Here is a 12,269-nt window from a genome sequence, read left to right on the forward strand (position 1 = left end):
AAAGCTATGGCAAATCTGGACAGCATACTAAAAAGCAGAGACACCACCTTGCTGACAAAGGTTCATATGGTCAAAGCTATGGTTTTTCCAGGAGCAATGCATGGCTGTGAGAACTGGACTGTAAGGAAATCTAAGCACCGGGAGAATCGATGCTTTTCAATTTGGTGCCAGAGAAAACTTTGGAAAGTGCCTTGGACACCAAGGAGATCAAATCAGTCAATACTTAAAGAAATTAATTGAGGCTCTTCCCTGGAAGGTCAAATACTGAAAGTGAAGCTTAAATACTTTGACCACATAATGAGAAGATGGGATTCATTGGGGAATAAAACCCTGATGTTGGGAAAGATTGAAGGCAAAAGGAAAAGGGGGTGGCAGAAAATAGGATGGACAGATAGTGCCATGGAAGCAATGAACATGAGCATGGAGAGAATTTGGGAGATGGTGGAGGATAGAAGGGCCTGGCATGCCATGGTCCATGTCGGACATGACTGAACAACAACATCACTCAGGGCAAGAGTTCCAAACGGTGCTTTTAATTTGAAAATGTCAACGAAAAAATCATAAACGTTTCACAACTATTTACCAAACGTCTACTAGGCACAGAGCATGACGCTAATCACTATGGGTAACACAAAGAAGGGTAATGTAGTCCCCACCCTGAAGGCACTAAGAACCTGGTCAGGGTTGTTCCATTTGCCCAGGTACGAGGCACGTGGATGGGCAAGGTCAGCACACTGGCTCCCCTTCCAGAGGAGGCTAACACTTCTTGTCATGGGACGATAACAACAATGGCAGTAAATGGCATTATATAGTACTTTAAGGTTGCCAAACATTTTGCATTTATTATTTCATTTGACTATTAAAGCAGCATGGGAGAGAGGTACTGTAGGTGTCACTAACCCTGTCTTAAGAATGAAACTCAGCACTTGCCTAGGATCACATGGCTATTAAGCATCATAGGAATTTTTTTTTAGAGACAATTGGAGTTAAGTGACTTGCCCAGGGTCACATAACTTGTAAGTGTCAAGTGTCTGAGGCTGAATTTGAACTCTAGTTCTCCTGACTTCAGTGCTCTATCCACTCCACCACCTAGCTGCCCCTCAGAGGAATTTTTTGAACACAGGCCTTCCAGAGTCTGAATCCATACTCTGAATCCATACATACTAATGAGTAATAGTAATGATAGCAAGCATTTATATAGCACCTACTATGTAGAGGCACTGTGCTAAGTACTTTACAATTCTTATCTCATTTGATCCTTGTAACAGTCCCACAAGGTAGTTGCTATTATTATTATTATTCCCATATTTACAGATGAGGAAACTGAGGCAAACAGAGATCAAGTGACTTGCCCAAGGTCACACGGCTAAGTGTCTGAGGACCGATTTGACTCCCAGCCTAGCATATTCCCTCCTTTCTTCACTGTAAATTTTATGCTTCATATTCTGGTAGCTTCCTGATTATTCCTTGCTTGTTATTACTTATAATAACATATTGGCCTTTTTTGGTCTATATCTGGAACTAATGATAGGGATACTCCCTCCATTATTGGAGACCAGCAACTCCTCTCTAACTTAGAGCTTTACTGTGTTGGCTGGGGTAATGAAAGGCCAGCAACTTGTCACTTGCCCACAACTAACTACTACGTGTGAGAGGTAAACTTTGAGCCCAGGTCCTTCTGGCTCAAAGTCCATCCCACTCTATCCACTCTGCCATGATTCTTCTCATTAATAATGGAGGTTAATAAAATATAGATAATAAAACATTTATGTCACGCTTTACAATTCACAGCGTACTTTCATCAGAACGATCCTGTAAGATAGGTAGTGTATGTATTATTTATAATTCCCACTGTCAGATGAAGAAACTGAAGTTCAGAGAAAATAATGTAATGTACCAATGATCATGCTTCTAGTGTTAGAGTCAGGGTTCAGACCCAGGTCTCCTAACTCCAGATCCAACACATTTTCTAATGTGCTTTCTAGTTTCGTTTTCCCTGTTCTGTTCAGTTCGGATTGTTTCTCCCACCATCTAGTCTCACTCAAGTGCTTATTTTCTGCTGGAGCCTGTTCACCTAGATAAGGGGTGGGGAACCCATGGCCTCAAGGCCACATGTGGCTCTGTAGGTCCTCAAGTATGGCCCCTTTGACTGAATATGAACAGTTGGATTCAGTCAAAGGGCTGCACTTGAGGGTTTCGAGGCCACAGGTTCCCCACCCCTGTCCTAGATTCTTGAATCCCTCTCTCTTCTATGGATCAATAGGAAGTAATTGTTGAGTGCTCTTGCCTCAATCTGCCCCCCCTCCATGTTATTGCTGGTCCCTAACCCCTTGTCTTATGCCACTCAATGCTGGGGTCTCAAGAGGGAATGCCAAGTACTGAAGAGGATATGAAATATATACACATAAAGATAACTAACAATACCAGGTCATAAATTATATGTCTTTGACTTACCTTTCTAATCTTATTGCATATTATACCTCTTTACACAATTTCCATTTCAGTCAGATTGTCCTGCCAACTGTTATGTATGTACAATATTCCATCTCCATTGTCTATGTCTTTGTAATGTTAGTCCCCTATGTCTGGAATGCAAGTAAGTAATCAACAAGCTTTATTAAGTATCTACTAAGTACCAGGCACTATGCTAAGCACTGGGGATACAAGAAAGGCAAAAGACAGTCCCAGCTCTCAAGATGCAGCTCACAGTCTAACAAGGAAGACAAAAAGCAAACTATGTACAAACAAGCTATTGACAGGATAAATAGGAAATCATACAGGGGGAAGACACTAAAATTAAGGTGGATTGAGAAAGACTTTCTGTAGAAGATGGGATTTTAGTTGGAACTTGATGGAAGCCAGCAGGCAAAAGTGAGGAAGGAGAGAATTCTAGGCATGCAAGACAACCAGCGAAAATTGCAGGAGTCTAAAGATGGAGTGCCTTATTGAAGTAATAGTAAGAAAGTCAGTATCATTGGATCCCAGAGTATGTGAGAAGGAAAGGGTAACATTTAAGAATGGAAAAGGGCAGGTTATGAAGGACTTTGAATGCTAAACAAAGGATCCTATATTTAATCCTGGAAGTGATAGAAAGCCATTGGAGTTTATTAAGTGGGGAAGGGAGGGCAGGGTGACATGGTCAGACCTATACTTTAGGAAGATCACTTTGACAGCTGTGTGGAGGATGAACTGGAGAGGGGAAAGATTCATGGCAGGCTGAGCATCCATCAGGATATTACAGTGTCCAGGTGTGAGATGATGAGGGCTTGGATCAGGATGGTGGCAGTGTCGGAGAAGAGAAGATGACCTCCATCTCACAGAATCTCTCCCTCTCTCTTCTAAGCACAAGAGTGGTTTGACTTCCAAAAGAGGTCTTTTCATGTTATTAGTGCCTCCATCCCCCAAATGATTTCACATTTATTTTGTACACATTTCATATTTATTTATCTGTGTACATGTGGTTTCTGACCCAGTAGAAGATAAGCCCTGTGAGGCTTATTATGTGCAAGATTTGCTTTTATCTTTGTATGTTCAATACTTAGCACATTGCCTTGCACATAGTAGGGGCTTAATAAATGTTTCTTAAATTGAATCAAGGCAAAATTGAGGGTGTAAAAGCCAAGGAATCAATAATAATCTACTTTGAATGTTGTAAGTTTATCACATATGTTCCCAAAGGAACAGCAACAAGAAAAGATTAAAAGCTGGCAATTCCATATTTCCTAAACATATACAGATTTACCCAAGATTAAATTAATATTGTAATACAGCCCTCAGCTAAGAACATAAACTTCTGAAAGTAATTTAGACTATAAGCTTCTTATGAAAAGGAACTGGTAGACACTTAGCAGGGGTGGGAGGGAAGGGGGGAAGAAATTTACATGATAACTTTATTATATATTTAAAAGGAATAGCAAGTTATACACAATAGACTTACTGTTCCATGTGCTATCCTCTTTTTTATTATACTATGTTATGGAAATGCTTGTTTTATTCCATAAATTAAAAATAAAATAGACTATTTTAAAAGTTAAAAAAGGAACTTTCATATTTGTCTATATTCCCAATGCCTAGCACATTGCCAGGCACATTGTAGCACTTAGTAAGTCTTTGGTGCTCTATTGATTGATTATTGATGATGATGATTGGTTATTATTGTGGATTATTATTAATGTTCTTAGAAGAATGATGCACAATGGGACATGGAGGCTGAAGAAGAAGAGCTCTGCAAATGATGTGGGAGATTCCCTTGATATGTGTCTCTGGTGCTAGGACTTCGGGAAACAGCCAAATGGGGAGATTGTCTTCCTTCAAGTCCTAGCTACCTTCTTCAAAAAGCCTTTCCTGAATCCCCTTAATGCTAATGCCTTCCTTCCCTTGATTATCTTTAATTTATCCTGTGGATAGCTTGTTTTACATAGTTGTTATCTCCCCCCATTAGACTATGAGCTCCTCATGGACAAGGGCTGTCTTTTGCCTTTCTTTGACACCCTCGCACTTAACGCAGTGCCCGGAATGTGTGTGTGTGTGTGTGTGTGTGTGTGTGTGTGTATTTGGTCCTTGATAAATGCTTATTGACTGCAGGATAAAGCTGTACTTGTACTAGGGTATTTAGCAGCGTCAGGCAGTGAGGATGAATGCTTAATATGGTAATGAGCAGAGGATGTGTTGAGAATGAACAGTGCAAGTGTAGGTGAAGAGATGGGTGTAATGTGGGAGGAGAGGAAAAGCTGGGGATTCCTTCAGTCTTGATGCCTAAGTCATACTCCCCTTGCGTTTTCATTGTGGCACATGAGAGTATTAATAATTATCTGTGTTGGCAACATGAGAATAGTAAATAGAGTGCTGGCCTTGGAGCCAGACAACCTGAATTCAAATCCTTCCTCGAACATATACTGATTATGTGATCTCAGACAAGTGACATACGCTCTCATTTCTCTAAGTCGCTCTTTAAGACTATAAATATCAGAGAAAGTCCCGACCTGCATTAGTAGAGAGAAGAGAGTTTTCTCTTCATGGGGTTCCCTACACCAACGAAATCACACTCTCTATCCCTATCCTCATGTGGATCCAGGATGGAGACTTATTCTATTCCAGAGATCTTAACCTGAATACTCAGGAAGTGGAAGAAGAAATGATCTGTTTCTGTTCTAACCTTGAAGAGATGCCTGTCAGCTGAACTAACTCATCATCCCCAATCCCTAGAGAAGGGGTGCCCAGGTGCAGACATCAGAATATAACACTTGTCTGCACATAGCATTTCCCTTCCACCTACTCCAGATTTATAAATGCACATAAGACAGCCTTTGCAAAATATGTTTTCTTGACCCACAAATCCAACAACTGGTAGAATATGGAATGTGGTTTACCTTTATTAAACTTGAATTTACTAAGAACCCAAATTACTCTGTTTCAATTGGGAGTTCCTCTTCTTTTTTCCTCCAAGATTATTCATTTTGTTTACCAGTATCAAACAAATTCAGAAAAAACACCAAAGACCATACAGTCCACCTCAGACCTGACCAAGAAACCCTTTTACAACATCTCTAACAAACTGTTACCCAGCTACTGACTGGAGGACCTCCAGTGAGAGTGAATTCACTGTTTCTGAAGTCCTTTCTTCTCTAACTGTTAGGAAGTTTCTTCATATTGAGCCTGAATCTGACTCTCTGCAACTCTTACTCATCACTATTTTGTCCATCTAGGTCCAGGCAGAAAAATCTAATTCTTCCAAGTATCAACCCTTCAAATTCTTGAAGGCCACCATCATTTCTCTCTAAATCTCTTCTCCAGGCTAAGAAACCCTAATTCCTTTAACTGATCCTTATAGGGTACATTCCCTAATTCTTTTGCCTTCCTGGCCACCTTCTTCTGAAAAAATTCCAGTTTATCTTTCCAATAATGCCTGCATATGAATACATTGTTCCAGATGTAATCTGACAACAGCTGGGAAGAGGAGAATTAGTTCCCTCATTTTAGAGTTTGCCCTACAGGCTAAGAAGTCATCTATAGCTTGCTTGAAGTTCTATTCAGCTCAAAGCACATCTGAGCCGATCATCATCTACTCCATTTATCCCTCAACAGGTTCCAGAAGTGGATTTAGGAGAATAGAGTAGGAGATACAGTGAAAAGCCAGTGCAAGTCACAAAGAAGGCCTTCATGATGGTAATGAGCCATCTGCAATTTGGAATCCTCCATGGTAACAAATTCTCGTTCCATTTGTTTATGTTTTATTCATCACATATAAAGTACTTTGTGAAATGACAATGATGAGCTCCTCAAAATACTGTATGTGTTCTCCTTTGGAAAAAAAATATGGAGGCTATTAATGGATTTCAACAGCACAACAGTTACACTGAAAATATCTCTAGACTAAATTTGTCCACCTCTATCACAACTCCCACAATCTTAGATGCAACAGGATTCCCATTCTGTGCCAAAAATAAGGTACTTGAAGATCATAGATTTTTATTCCTTATTCAGCTTAAAACAACTTGGAAGCCTAAGTATATTAAAAAGTATTCATGGTGATAATTTATACTGCTTATACAAATCAAGTCAAAAGAAATCACACTCCATTTTGTAGTGTGTGGGAGGTGGGGAAGAAGGACAGGGGGAAGGACATGAATTCTCAGCAATCTAATTATTAATTCTAGACTGATATTAAAGTATGCAATGGCTTGGGGAGCGGGGTGGGGTAAAAAAACCCCTGTAACTGAATTCAGAAGTTTTGGGTTGAATTCTGGTTCTTCTACTTATACTGGCCACATGACCCCAACAAGTTCCTCAACTCTGCATAGACAGCTTTCTGCATCTGTAAAATGTGGATAATATTTGCACTTAATATATAATTAGTAGAAGGAAAAGTGCTCTGAAAACTATACAGCCTATATAAATGGGAGCTACTATTGTTATTCAAGGATGTGAACCCCCCCACCCACTCAAAGCATTTTTTCAGCAGAAGTAAAAAACAAATATTGCAGAAACAGGCTCTGGATTGTTGAACCACCTGGAAAATATACATTAATGGGGGGGGTATACTGACAATGAATATACTCTCATTGACTTACAGGACCCCATGAAGAAGAAGGAATAACTCAAACCCCTCCAAAGGTTTTAATGTTGCTCTGGAGCTATTATCCCAATTCCCACTCAACCTGGCAGGTTCCCATTCCCAGAGATCACCTGACATGTGTCCCTTCAGGATTGTAGGGGTAGAGTTGGTGAGAGTAAATGACTTTCTAATTCTGTAGCTCATTAGCTCCCATCATTTTGTTTCCTTCCATTATCAGTTGCTATCAATTCAACAATTTGCTTTTAGTTAGCAATATTTACTAAGATTGCATAATAGGAATAGTTGGTATAAAAACATATCCCAAAAGTCTGTGACACATTCTCCCACCAATACATACAGGATCTAGGGGAAATTGGACTCAAACTTGGAGTGCCAATATAGCAAAGCGTCACAGCTTCTAGGTGCTAAAAGTCCTTTTCTGTCTTTATTGATATATTCCTACAGCTCCTTTTAGGAACTAGGCAGGTTCTCTGCTCAGCTTCTTGTAGAATCTTAAAGCTTCCTTTCTTCATTGTGCTTAGTTTGTCCTTGTCTTCCAATGCAAATACTTTGTCTTCCATCATGGAAATGCTGCTAGGATTAGGACACTGATGGGAAGTCCAAAATCCCTCTAATCCTCTGAAGGTCATAAGGTCTTGCTCTTGTTTTTTGTCCTTCATTCTAGGTTCTTGAAAAGGACCATGACATCAGGGAGGTGATGCCATGACATGCAAGTGAACTGGATTTAAGGGAGGGAGGGCTGCGCAAAGTCACTAGCCTCACTTTAAGCTCTGGAGCCATCTGGGTCCAGTGGCAAGATCAGGACTACTGGAGATGGCCCTGGATGCAGTAGGAGACCTTACTTTTTTTTAAGCTAAGGTCTTTAACATATCTCAGTTTGACTGAGGTAACACCCATTCAGTGATTAAGGCTAGGTAAGAAATGAGGCAAAGAATGTCCTCTTTTACCTAGTCAAAAAAAAAATCAATCTGGGAGGGGAAGACCCTCAGGGTTTTCCTCTAATGAAGTGGTGGGAGAAGAAGATGACATGTTCTTCCCCAAATTGATTCCTTCTCAGAGGTTTGACTGGAAGGCTTCCACACCTAAACTGCTGGATGCTTAAATCTATGGGTTCCAAACTTGGCCTGCTATTTTATCTAAAACTCACAGAGTATGACCAGTCTTCAACCAATCCAAAAATACTTCCTGTGAAGCATCATTTCACTTCATCCAATGGGATTTCAAGGACTTCTAATTATCAAGGACTTTTCATATTTAGTCCAAAGTAATTGATTGATTCATTAGAAGTATCTGGACCTAGATCATACATCAGGGTATGTCATCTAATCACTTACTCTAAGTGGGGAAAGTGGTAACTGACTGATTAACTCAACTGACACCAAATCTTAATATAGAATAATAGAATATTAGCAACATATAATCATAGATTTAGAGTTAAAGTCAATCTTAGAGATTATCTAGTCTAACCTATTTCTTTTACAGATAGGAAAACTGAGGCTCAGAGAATTTAGGTGATTTGCCCTGAGACAATCAAAATCCTCAGTCCTAGCACTCTTTCTACCATCCCAAGGGACTTTAAAGTCATTAATCTTAGAAGTCTAAATTTGATTTCCTCTACCTAAAAAAACTAAACTACTGGCTGAATCCCACATTCCTTTATTTGTTTTCAGGTTTTAATATTCACTCAACACAGCCTACTATGTATTCTGGAAAAGTTCCACCACTGTTTGAAGCACGTAATTTTCCAATTATTTTTGTAATTCTCCTGTTTTTTCCACTAAACTAATTATTTCTTTAAGGACAAAAATGAGATTGATTCCCTGCCTTGCAGAGCTGTCCCATTAAAGGATATTGGGTTTTAAACCTAGTTTTGCTCCTTGTGGTCAACTTAGGACTACAATTCAAGATCTTTTTCATTTTGCCTGATGTGAGAGGAACTCCAGAGAGAAACATGAAAACGTCTTCCTCTTGTGATGTTTTATAAAGAAAAAAGTTTTAGCAGGACCTGGTAGATCGCACTCAATATTTTGGGCCTATCTCTCTCTGGAACTTTCAACCTTAAGGTAGCCCTGACTATCCCATAATTTGAGTGAGAGATGCCAGGGCAATCTGGTTCTAACCACAACCTTTCCCACTTGTCTTCATTCATATCAAGCTAGCATTAACCCCTTAGAATCTTTATCATAGCAAGAGTTGGAAGGGACAGGAGAAGCCATCTAGTGCAACTCCATCATTATAAAGATGAGGAAACAGATACACAAAGGTCAAATAACCTGCCTATGGTCATATAGGTAATAAGAAGAAAAGACAGGATTTGAATCTGGGTCCTCTGTCACCAGATTCATTCCTTTTTCTATCATACCATCTGTCTTTCAAGTAATTCTTCCTAAACCAAAAAAAAAATTGCTTGTTTTTTTTTATTAATTTGGCAGGCACTGATTGACTCCTTCCAAGTTACAAGGCCTTGAGCCTTGCTCTAACAACAAGATTATGGCTATTTATCAGATATTAATTCATTCTCTCAGACATTTAATTTTTTAATCTTCTTATCCCTAGCTTCTAGCATAGTGTTTGGCATGTAGCAGGCACTTAATAAATGCTTATTGAATGAGTGAATGAGCAATTCATTGCCCTCAGTAGCTGCAATAGCTTATTAAACCAGTCTTTATAAAAGGGATACTTCATGTGTCTTTTACAATTTTATCAGTCAGACTGCTTTAGCTTGTAATAGGAGAAATGGATATAAATTTATTTTGTCAAAGATCATATTTATTCCTTTTCCAAACTCAAAAAACAGTATCCAAACTGTATCCTTAAATCATTTAAGTATACTTCAAGCTTAAACCTACATGAAGGTCCTAGGTTCATGGATAAATGGGAAGAAATATAGACAAGAAGATCTTTCCTTAAAAAGGAAATTCACATTTTGCTCAAGACAGACTTCATAAGTCCCAACTCAGGGTTCAGGGAGAACCTCAGGGATCTTAGACTTGCATTGTGTGGCTATGATCCTGCTGGAGCGAGGGGCATTAGCACTGGAGGGAGGGATGTCCAGGATAGCTAAAGTGAAACAAGAGAGAGACAAGGAAGCAAAGAAAAAATGATACCTTTGAAAAATGGAAATAGAAGGTAAGTAGTTTGAAAAGTATGACATTTGTCACTGAGTAAGAAAAGAGAAGGAAAGAGGAAAGAATGAACAAGAGAGAAAAGAATAAGAAATAAATGTGTCACAGTGAAGAATAAAATGAATCAATGGGAGCTATTTTGCAGAGTAAGTCTGGTGGGGTAGGAAATCACAATTCTAAGCAGTCCTGAAGGTCTCTATAGAGAAGCAGAGAGAGGGATGGGCTCTTCAGTTAGAGTGAATGGCCGGCACTGGAAAGAAAACGTCTCAGAAGGAAGACTTCACCAGCTGCCATGAAGAAAGGCAGGAAGGTCATTCATCTGGTAGCTCCCAGGGGTGGGGACCAGGGAGTAAACACTGACAGAACACACAATAGGAGGGACTGGGAAAGGCTGAGGCAAAGGAGAAACATAAAAGAGGACAAAAATAGCTGGAGCCAGTAGATGAAACAGCCAGAGCAGTCTGAGAAGGATATATTGAGTTCTATGGGCCAAAATTTGGATAATACAAACTGGAGCATATCCAGAGAAGGGGGACCAGGATGACAAGGATACTGGAGACCAAGTCATATGAGGAATATCTGAAGTAGCTGAGAATGCATAGGCTAGAGAAGAGAAAAGCTGGGGAGAACAAGAAAGTTGTTTTCAAATATTTGAAGAATTGTCAAGTGGAAGAGAGAACAGGAACAGTGAGTGAAAATCACAAAACAACTTGGGCTCTGAGAGGAATGATTATTCGTTACCAATGATTTGGGGAGATCCAGAGCTCTCCCCTTTTTTCTGAAGTCCTGATCTCAAAAGTTCAGTCTCTTGAAGGACATTACTGATAATGAGATTGGACTGAGAGCCCACCTGGGTGGTTCAGGTTTGGGTGGGGATAAATTCTTTGAATAGATTGCCTAAAGCTGGAGGGTAACTTAGAAATAAATGACATAATCAAAGTCCATAGGTTCAGCCCCTCATTTTAATATTCATTCTCTCATTGTTAACCAATCAGAGCTGATTGCCACCCTCAGGAACACTACTCTTCCCAAGGACATAAAAGCCACAAGTCTTCTGCCATGACTGTCTTTGGTCTGAGACAGCCAAATGGCCATCTTTTTAGTAATAAATATGCTGGCATTATCAATAAAATGATTAAATTACTCAGAAATTATGTCTCTTGAACTTTTTAAAACATCATACTCTACATAAGGACAAATTTCTCAACAAATAGAACTATAGAAAAATGGATATATGTTCCCCGTAACTGGTGGTCTTTAGATGTTGGCTGGGTATATTATTGGGGTGAGTACAAGGTGCAGTGGATAGAGTGCTAGCCTGAAACCAGGTAGACTTCTCTTCTTGAGTTCAAATCTGGGCTCAGATACTTACTAATTGTGTGACTCTGGGTAAGTTAATTAACCCTGTTTGCTTCACTTCCTCATCTGAAAATGAGCTGGAGAAGAAAATGGCAAACCACGCCAGTATCATTGCCAAGAAAACCTCAAATGACTTTCACAAAGAATCAGACACCACTGAACCATGAAATGACTAAGAGATATTATAGAGGAGATTTCTGTTCAAGTTGAGGTTGGAATAGAAGTTTTTGAGGTCATGGAGTCCTCAAATTATACACTTAGAGCTGGAAAGAACCTCAGAGGCCACTAGTCCAACTCCTCATTTTACACATGTAGAAACTGAGGCCCAAAGAAGTCAGGTGACTTGCCTATAACACAGGTAAGTAAGCATGGAGGGTGGGGTTTCTTCCAACTCTGAAATTCAGTGATTCTCAAAGCCATAAAGACTATGAAATTTAAGCCTCAATCTCCTCTTCTTTCCAAACCAACATCTTTCCCCACCCACCTCAAACATACATAGGTACCCACCAACGAAACTCCCTGTGGCTTGAATCCAACATGGTAGATGTTATTTAAACACATTTTGTGGATGTCTTTTGTTTTTATATCACTATTATTTCTGAATAAACCCCACCCCCATCCTCACCCAAGCCCCAGAATAGAATCTTGTAATCAAAGAGAAAAAAAGCAAATAAGCAAAGACCAAAGCATTGAATGCATCTGATAATGTA

The 12,269-nt window shown here is 39.5% G+C and overlaps 1 protein-coding gene across 1 annotated transcript in view; it reads right to left on the reverse strand.

Annotated features, from left to right (window-relative positions):
* DISC1 (DISC1 scaffold protein) overlaps nucleotides 1-12,269 on the reverse strand; it is a 445,546-nt gene that overhangs the window by 296,560 nt on the left and 136,717 nt on the right. The gene's annotated exons all lie outside the window — the stretch shown is intronic.

This window comes from Trichosurus vulpecula, chromosome 4, assembly GCF_011100635.1.
Source record: "Trichosurus vulpecula isolate mTriVul1 chromosome 4, mTriVul1.pri, whole genome shotgun sequence".
Lineage (NCBI taxonomy): Eukaryota > Metazoa > Chordata > Mammalia > Diprotodontia > Phalangeridae > Trichosurus > Trichosurus vulpecula.